Consider the following 10,392-nt stretch of genomic DNA (forward strand, 5'->3'; position numbering starts at 1 on the left):
CTTTTCGTTTTTTTATAAGTGATGTTTTAAATTTTTAATTTTGTTATTAAATAGATGATGTTTTCAATTTTCATTGCAAAATTAATTACTTTTTATTGGTTTTGACGTTTTATATTCTGTATGTTATTTTTTTATTGGTATATTAGATAATAAATGATGTTTTAGTTTAAAAATAAACAAAAATTAAATGATTTATTAATCTATGTGTATTCTCCTAAAACATCACTTATAAAAGAACGGAGGAAGTATTAATTAGGTTTGATTTAGTTGACTGATTTGATATGGAGTATATCGTAATCTCTAACTACTAGGTTCTAAGTAACATTTTCTTCACGGTAGATGATGGATTCTTTTTCTAAGTTAGAGCATCGAATATTAGAAACTGAGCATCACCAATTCAATTAAGAGTGAATTCGATAAAGAATTTCCATCGGATGGAGATTTTTCTCCTATGGATGTTAATTGGCATATGCAGTCAAGATCTGAGTATCTTAAGGGGCAACAGAAATGGAAAAGGAGGCAGCCATCGAAATCGAAATCACGCTTCACTGTTGCACCAAGGGCTCAGGACTCAGCTGCCATCACAAAGCTGACATACATGAAGAGTGGGAAAGAGATGTCTTTCGTCAACCCATGAGTTAGCAGCTTGACATCAAGGAGTCAACAGCTTCACTCTACTCTATCTTCATCTTTCTCATTGACCTTGAAACATATTATTCTTATGCTTGTTTTCTGGGACGCACTGTCAATTTGGAAAGTCTCTATATTTTAGCTTCCACTCTATTTAATTTCATAAACCTTGAAACATATAATAAAAAAAAAATTGAGGTTTTATTTTTCTTATAAACTTTCTTTACTCGTTTAGTATACTGTACTTAACTATTTTTTATATATATGTTAACTTTTTTAGTATTTGTTTTCGTCATTGTTTTTGGAAGTTAATGAATTTATTTCATAGTTTATTAGATGTTTTGTATTCTATTCATCATTAAAATATATGAAGTTTTTTTTTCTCGTAATCTGAAGAATTTAAACTTACACAGAAAATATCACGATTTTCTTGGAGTTCGTCTAGGACCATTAGAGGTATACATGCCAATTGTTTCTAAAGTTCACTAGACGTTTTATGTATGAAAATACCTTCGACACACTCAACTCATAAAAAATACAATTAACTTGGGGTCTTAATGGTAATCGAGGAATCCGGCTGAATTGCTGAATCTGGCTGAATTTATTTGTGATATTTTGCAGAATATGGCTGAATAAACTGCTGAATCTAGCTGAATTTTTTAAATAATAATTAATCAAATAAACTTCTAAAGTATTTAATTAGAAAAATATTCCAACAAAATGATTTAAAAACGAAATATTATGAAAAACTTGTAAATTGTAAAAACTAAGATTGAATTTTGAAGAAATTTAAAATTATTGTATTAGACAGATAACCAAGTTACCTAAACACCAATCTGATTTATGTTTTTAAATTAATTAAGGCCATGAATGGATGTTGTTTTTCAATTTGGTTTCTGGATTTTGTTTTTAGTTTTTGAATTTTAGATTTTAGTTTTAGATTTTGTAAATAGATTTTTGTTTTTGAAACCCCAAAAAAGTGGTTTTGGTTTTTGAGAAAAATAACGTAGATTGAGTAAAAACTAGATTCCCTAAATTATAGGAAAACTAAAAATCTAAAATCTTGAATGGAAGATCACAACAAAAAGGTGTTTCTAAATTGTAGAGAAACCAAAATTTGAAAAACTTGATTGGTGTGAAATGAGTTTTTCCAAAACAAAAACTAAAAACTCTTTCAAAAACTACGAAACAGTCAAAGCCTAAATTCGAAAATATCTAACATTTCTTAAGATTAAAAAAATTATCAAAAGTTGTAAGTTAATATATTTAAAGTTTTATCAAACATAATTATTATATTTTTGGTGATTTATGGTGAAATCTAAAGTTAATATATTTGATAATTTAATCAAACATAATTATCATTTGAAACCATAAACTCTTAAACTTAATTTTCATTTTTGAATTGTATTTCGCTAATTTTTAATTTTTTTAATAACAACTTTTACTATTGAAGTTAAATATTTATAGTTTCAAGAATTATTTAATTTTTGATTAAAACAAAAAAAAAACCTAACAAAACAAAATTCCTCAAGAATTCTACTAATTCCTCAAGAATTCTACTAATTCCTCAACAATTCCTCAAGTCTTCAAATGATGTAACATAATTTTTTTCCACCAAAATTCCTCAACAATTCCTCAAGACTAATGTTACCATTTACACCCGCGCGGGGAAGAGCATCTCAAAGTATGGGGCAAAAGATCAAGCGCTTTTACTTTGTTTGGTGCTACAAAATTTGTGCAAAATAAGTTAATGATGTAATTTTTTAATATCATGTTTATTGATTACTTTTTTTTTGGTAGGTCATGTTTATTGATTACTTGAGTCAATCAAATATCACAAAAATTACTGATATGATTCTAAAATATTATTTAATCATGTTATAAACAATATGCTAAAATATGTTAGACTACTTACAATGGTGTGTTTAATTTTTATATTAAACTGATCGTTACAATGGTTTGTTGAAAAAAAGAAAAAGGCTGATGTGGATTAATTGGTGTTGAATTCTTTCAACATGTTGAATCCGTAAAAGAGAATATTAACATGTACACGTGGCGCCTTTTAATTGGTAAAGAAAATTACTTTTGAATTAGATATAAATTAATGTATTTGCTATTGTTTTATTGGCTGGTAAGGATTTTTGGTTTTTTCTTTCTACCAAAATATTTAAGATAAATTATCTTATAGTAAATAAATTACTTTTTATTTTTATTTATATCAAAATTCATCATTTTTTATACTCTATAAATAGAGACTTATTTCATTTGATTTGAGCAAAGAAAAAAAATCATTTTTTTGTGAAATTGATCCCAACAATAATCCATTTAACATCCAAAATACTTCTAATTACTCTTTTAAACGCACAATCCTATCCAATCCGAGTCCGAGTTTACTATTTGCACTTCGGACAATATTATCCAATCCGAGTCCCACTATTCATAATGAAATTCTATATGTTCTTCTTCTTTAATATTACTTTGATTATTTTTTTTAAGAATTTAAAAGAAAAATTAAAAAATTATTAACCCTTAACTATTTTATTTCAATTGTTATTGGTATATAATCATAAAACAAAAATAAAAAAAAAAGAAAATAATATAAAATAAAAGAGTAGGGTAGAGTGTTGAATTTTATTAAACAAAACTACTGTAAAGATTAAAATTGAAATGAATGTTGAATTATTAGGTGGAAGAGAAACAAAATGATATGGAGTGTTAAAAGTTAAAAAAGAGGGTGTTGAATAAATCAACCATTGTACATAGTCTTAGGCGGTAATTCTAGGTTCAGAGTTGGCCTATTGTTTAACTAATAATTATTCATAGATTGGTCGATAGCTTATACCAAAACTGATATTTTTTAATCGAATTTTTTTTTTTATGGATTTTAAAAGTTTTTAGAAAGTTTTTATTGTTTATGCGGATGTGAAAATGTTTAGACAGTCATTTTTTAAATTTTAGTGAAGTATAAAAACGCTATTACGAGTTTATTTTGAAGCTTAGAAAATTTTATAACTCTTGTATTTGGAACCAATTTTAACTGGTTATACACAACTTAGTATGTATATAGAAAAAGCTATCAGTATTATTTTAGTTAATGGGTATACTATTGCAATAGAAAATATTATCAAGAAATTTTAACTCTAATCATATTTGTTTTTCGTATGATGTAATCATTAGTCGACATGAGAGTTGTTTGCAAGATAAGATATTTTGTAAAGTTCCAGCCGACCTCCTAACAAAGCTAAGCAAACCGTAAGAAATGAGCTTCTAGGCTATATAATTCATAATTTCATATTATATGAACTATATAAAATATAATTATATACTTATTTTCTTCCCAAATTATTTGTCACTTGTGGGTCTTCCTTTTGGATTTCGCTTTTCTATCTTTAGTAAATTTGCTAAAATCGTCTTCTCCAAGTTTAAGGTTTAATAGAAAAAAAAAAAAAAAAAATTCCAACTGGCCCTCAAAAATAAAAAATAAAAAATAGATATTCTAATACATGATCATCGATCGAAGACTTTTCGGTTTCAAGTTATTACAACATACAATAATTACTCATTCTATTTGTAGTGGTGGTTCGTCGACTAGTGAACCGTGGCGACTCGCGAGTATTCGTATTGGCAAATCTTCTTCAACTTCATCAAACATGAATTCTTGAGACGTCTTTGAGAACATCAGATCCTATTTTTTATCTTTGAGAGATCTTATTTTCTTTTCAAAGAAAACTGCCAAATACTTGATCAACCAAAAAAAAGAAAAAAAAGACTTAGTTGATTCTCTTTCAAATCGTATTAAAATAGAAATTTCAGATAAAAACAATAATGGGGGCTATCAATTTCTCATCCACTCGATAACAGCTCATCACGAACTAAGCAACTACTATTTATCTCATTAATTTATTAAAAATGTTTTTTCTTTAAACAAAAAGTATCCAAAATGCTAAGGTTTTTAGCTTACTTATCTATGTTGATGTTGCTATCAATTTTGTCAACATGTTATTATCCGAATGTGTATCTATATTTTAGGAAATAAAGATAAAGCTAAAGAGAAACGATCGGATAATGTCTTTGGATTATGATGTCAGGCTATGATTATTTACATTCACATTCATGCACTTTATGATTTATCTAACAAAAAGCAAAGCAAAAAACAAATTTATTAGGTTTTTTGTGACAAAGAAATAGGTGTTGGGATGTGAAAGGACTCTTGACCCACAAGCCACAACAATTTTATGACACCACATGTGATGTCTGATGAGACCACAAAAGAGATAAGGTTTTCTGTTTTTGTGTTGTTTTGGGTTTTGGCCATTTGCATCACCAAATGTCAAATCCTTTTGAAATTTACGATTTTCATTTTTCGGAGGCATTACTTTAAGGTTTTATCGTTAGAAGTTAGAACCCTTTCACATGTATGACCCACATACATATATGATAAGGTTTTAAAATTTTCCTCACCTATTAATTAAGTTTTTCAAATTAATATTCGATCACGTATCCCGATCTTGCATCCATATCTATATGCTCTTTCATTGAAAGTCCTAATTTATAGTGAGGTTTTAGATATGGATTAGCAAGTTTTGTGGGAGAAAAAAGTATGGAAGTCACGTTCATAAAAAGTGAAAACTATATAAATTAATTGAAATTAAATTCGTTTAGAAAAAGATTTCGACAACGCATCAACAACTAACAAATAAAGAACATAATGTGCTACTAAACATGGAAAATAATTATATTTCTATGACGAGCTTTTGCGTGCGAGGGGATCCGTCTTGGTTAATCTTGACTACTTGCCCCAAGTTGGTTGAGAATAAGGCCCATTATTTCTTAATAACTTATCGTTTATGGTAAATAGATTCCTAAATCCTATCCTATCTCACCCATGGATTCTTCAATAGTTAAATGTAAAAAAATAAAAGTAAATTTGATAGTTATTACAAAATATGTTATCATAGAATTATATCAAATAAGAAATACTAATCGTTTTAACAAAAAATATTTTGAATAATGTGAAGACCCATTGGATATGGAGTAGTAAAAATCCATCGAATATAAGGAAAAATAAAGATGTGTTCAATAAAAATACTGAAATAAGAAAATATTAAAGTAGTAGAGAGGAGGAAGGAGACGTGATCTTTCTTTATTATCTCGTTTTCTTCTTTCTACGTGTGTTGCTTCAACTTCTCAAATGAGAAGTATATATAGTACAACAAAACTTGGAGCCTAAGCTAATATTTATGAATGGATAAACTATAATGAAGATAAACTTTAACTACTTAACTTGGGGACCAAGTGACGTGAGGAGAAGATGTAATGGATAATCATCATAATAAATATCTATTTATAACACTCCCCTTTGAGTATCCATCACTATCGATTTATTGCGTACTGCCTCGTTAAAAACCTTATTATGGGAAAATCGTATAGGAGAAAACCCATGATAAAGGAAAAAAGAGTACAGTGACGCAATCTCCCCCTAGAATAGACGAGTCTTGTTTTCTTTATAGGTTTCGTAGATGATGCATCTCGAACATTCTCTTCGCTCTTTTTGATCTCGTCAATATATAACAAAGATTTTGAAGAGAGATAGACCTTCACTTCGATGTCTATCTTTTGCGTGTTATTTAATTTGCTGCCTCGTTAAAAACCTTGTCATGGAAAAACCCAGTGGGATAAAAACCATGATAAGGGAAAAAGAGTGCAGCCACGCTCATCATCATATGTCTCCCCCTGAAAGCATCTTCTTCAAAAGATGAATTTTGAATGGCGTAGCAGGCAGCGTCTTTGAACAAAAACTGCTACACTATTACTTGGCTGGATGTACTGGACATCAACTTCTTGCTTCTTCTCAGACTCTTGGGTGCAAGAGAAGAATCTTGAAGAAATATGTCTTGTCATCTCGCTATTGACATAGGTTCCTTTGAGTTGGAAAATATTTGTAGCAGTGACTTGTTGTTGGCTCTTCATTGGTGCCTATATTGCTTGCTTCTTGTATATGATGAGGCATCAATCTGAGCCATACAAATTCTCGACATGCTTCATGGAGCGCAATAATTTTGGCATGGCTTGAGCAAGCGGCGACCAAAATTGGTTGTTGGAAACGTCACGTAGTTGTTGTTTTGCGATATATATTTATATAGATCTGATATAGATCCTCCATCTGCAAAACCAACTAAATCAAACTCGGGATTTCTAGAATAAAATAAACCCAAGTCAATTGTACCTTGCAGATAGTGGAAGACACATTTGAACTCATTTCAAAGGTCTTGTCGGAGAAAATGAATTAATCCTGCAAGTAGATCAGTAGCAAATGCTAGGTACAATATATTCACTAGATATATAAATGCTCGTCAGCATTTATATATGCTAGCTACAATTCACAAAATATATAAATACTCGTCAGCATTTATATATAGTGCTTCATGATCAAACTATATAGAGTCGACTTCTTTTAGAAGTGGCTAATATAACATCTCTTTCTTTGGATGTTTAGTTGGAATATCTTGAGACACTTTTGTCTTTCCAAGATCTTTTATTCCAAATAACTCTTAAAGAGTTTTGATGATGTTCAAAAACATCATGCTTATAAGTTCCCGGGAATATAACTATGATATCAAATATTTTTCGGGGATTAGTCCTACAGACATCCCAAGAGACGCAATTCAAGTCATTTATTTATCAACTCAATATCGAGTGATTTTGACAAAACCCGGCGCGACACACCATTTTGTCTTAAGTATTATAATACTCTTTTGATGCTTGGACCATGTGTCCAGGAATTACTCGTTTCTAATACGAAATTAATATAGACTTGGCTGTCTCTTTGTTTATTGGCCAATATATATCTCTTTACGCTCACAGAGCGGAGATTTATGATCCTCATTAATTTTATTTGTGCGCTAGATCATTTTTCTTGTCGACATTGTGTTGTCTTTGGTTCCATATTTGCCGTAATGACATGGTTAATCGATATCTCTTGATCATTACAAATGATCTTATTCAGGTACCTGATTTCGTCTTTAACCATGCCAATCGGTCTCTTTTTACTCCTCTTTAGGAGTCTCTTTGCTCCGCTTGAGGAGTCTCTATGCTTCTCTTTAGAAGTCTATACGCTCCTCTTTTAAGAGTATAATCCTCTTTTTAGTAATAATATGCTCTCTTTTTTTCGAAGATTTTCTTTATATTTGGAACCAAAGTTGTCTATCACGTTTTTATCGTGTTATAGACAATAATATGTCATCCGCCAGAGACATAATTTTGTAGAGCATTTTTAGCTAGGACAAGAGATTTCCTATGAACTTTAAGTTCATATGTATTTATACGAGGATCAATAATTTCATGAAATCTCATCCATCAGCTTGTTGCATTTGATTTGCAATTATCTTGCAATAGGCACATCTCTCATAAGATGGCTCAATATTATAGAGCAGAGACTCATCTCTAGCGTCTATATATTTCATCCTTTTAGGATGTTAATTTTTATGCGGTGCAGAGGAGCATTTATATATATCTCACACCCATAAAATTCAAAATGAGAAATATTTGATCTCCAATCATGTATATATAACATTGGAGAAATATTTCTTATAAATCGTTGGCCTTGTATATAATCATTAATACATGCAAAACTGCATGCTCCATGTAAAAAACATAGAGACTAAATCACCATGAATCGTTTTGCAATCTCTTGGATTTGCGCTATGAACGATTCGCTTAAAGCTCATTTTGAGAGTGAACATCATTTTTAGATGTTCCACTTTATCAAAAAGCGATAAATTTTAGGATATGACTTCACCAGAGTTATTTCGCTCTGGGTGTCAAACTCACCAAAATTTACCGACTTATTGTCGATGTGGGATTCCTTTAATTCTCCCCCTCGAGATGATAACTCTTCGAGTTCATTCATCTCGAACTGAATCCCACTTTAGGATCAATAACATATCCAATATGGATCATGTATTTATTTTTAGATCCTTATAAAAATATGGGACTTGTAATAACCCCTCCCAAGATGATGGCTTTTCAAACCTATTTATCTTGGCCCGAATCTATTTTTTTTTAGACCGGTTATACACGGGGTTTAATTTGGAGAAATATTACGGGAATCGACCATTAATGAGCTTATCAAAGAAAAATGGTGATTTGGCCAAAAATCATATGTTTCTGGAGGCTTAGCCTACTACAGAATTAAGGAGGAGGAGATATATAACCTTCAACTCCGTATATAATATTAAATTTAAATTTAAATGAATTTAAATAAATTCAACATAAATTAAATGTTACCTCTGAAATGTGGACGGAAGCATGCAGTGCTTGAATAGCATTCTCTTTGTTTATATAACGTGTTTATATAAAATTTTAGTGATATTTAATCACTCTTTTTAAGTTCCAATTTAGGTCATCAACATATAGAGCAATGATCACAAATCTTGATGGAAATTTCTTAATAAAGACGCAAGAACATATTTCATTATAAACATACTCTTTGTTTAAGAAATGATCGCTTAAGCAATATATCATATGCGTCCGGATTATTTTAATACGTAAAGTGATCGCTGTAATTTGACCGTACATATTTCATTAGACTTTGAGTCTAATGGCTCAGGAACTTTAAATCCTTCTAGGATTTTTATGTATATATTAAATCCAACGATCCATATAAACATGTTGTCACTACATCCATAAGGTACAATTCTAAATGATAAGAGACTGTTAGGCTCGTTGTGTACCTGAATGTAATTGCATCTATGACTGGAGAATATGTTTCTTCATAATCAACTCCAAGTCTTTGAGAAAAACCTTGTGTAACAAGTCGGACTTTATATCGTGTGATTTCAACTTTTACGCACGAAGACCCACTAGCACATAACAGGTTTTACATCTTTAGATGTAGTGGCAAGAGGTCCAAAGACATCTCTTTTATTAAGGAAGAGCAATTCAATATATTGCACTTTTGTTTTTTCAATCAGGCCTTTGCTGGCACTGATACGGATCTTGGATCTGGATCATTATTTTTAATTGCATTTTTCTACCGGGATGGCTTAACCGGTTATACTATGCAATAGCAATTAGCAAACTTCTGTTTACTAGCATAAATATTTTTACCATCTTTATTTTGCATGATATAATCATACATTTGTGTGTCTCCATTGTGGTCGGACATTCGATACCACATTAATTTATAGTCTCAATATAATAATTATAAAGATCAATTTCTTTGAAACTACACGAGTTTCTTTGAGACTTTGGAGAACACGAAGCATCGATTATTATGAATCTGATGCATTTGGAAGTCGAGAGGATTTCTCATCTAGACCTTCCAATTATTTTGCACTGTCTAAAAATATATTGACATGTGCTTTATATATTCTCATAAGAGAAATATATTTTTGATTTTAAAGACATATTTCAAAGTCTTTAAATCTCATATAACACATATTTATTCTTTACGAATAAAATAAATTAAAATACTTAAACACATAAATATATAAAATTAATAATATAGAGACCAAAGCCCTTTTGTACAAGAATTCAGGAGGCATCGCCTTCCATTAAGAATTCAATAGGCATAGCTTTCGTTTGATCGTAGAGAATGAGGCAGAGCCTACCATATATATTGATCAATCCGGAAAAAATATAAATTTTCATTTGATCGTTAGGAAGGTAAAACCTACCATATGACGATCGATCCGGAAAAAGCATAGCCATTTATTTTATCGTAAAAGAGGCATAGCCTACCATATATAACGATCTATCCGG

The 10,392-nt window shown here is 30.1% G+C and overlaps 1 long non-coding RNA gene across 1 annotated transcript; it reads right to left on the minus strand.

Moving 5' to 3' along the window:
• Positions 1–4,104: 4,104 nt before the first annotated feature.
• On the minus strand, positions 4,105–10,061 carry LOC110227901. The gene is made up of 2 exons (XR_002331566.1): positions 6,857–10,061; positions 4,105–6,793 (listed from the first exon to the last, which is right to left on the minus strand). It is a non-coding gene; the product is annotated as an uncharacterized LOC110227901 (long non-coding RNA).
• Positions 10,062–10,392: the final 331 nt, after the last annotated feature.

The sequence above is a fragment of the Arabidopsis lyrata genome, assembly GCF_000004255.2.
Source record: "Arabidopsis lyrata subsp. lyrata unplaced genomic scaffold ARALYscaffold_6, whole genome shotgun sequence".
In the NCBI taxonomy this organism is placed as follows: Eukaryota; Viridiplantae; Streptophyta; class Magnoliopsida; order Brassicales; family Brassicaceae; genus Arabidopsis; species Arabidopsis lyrata.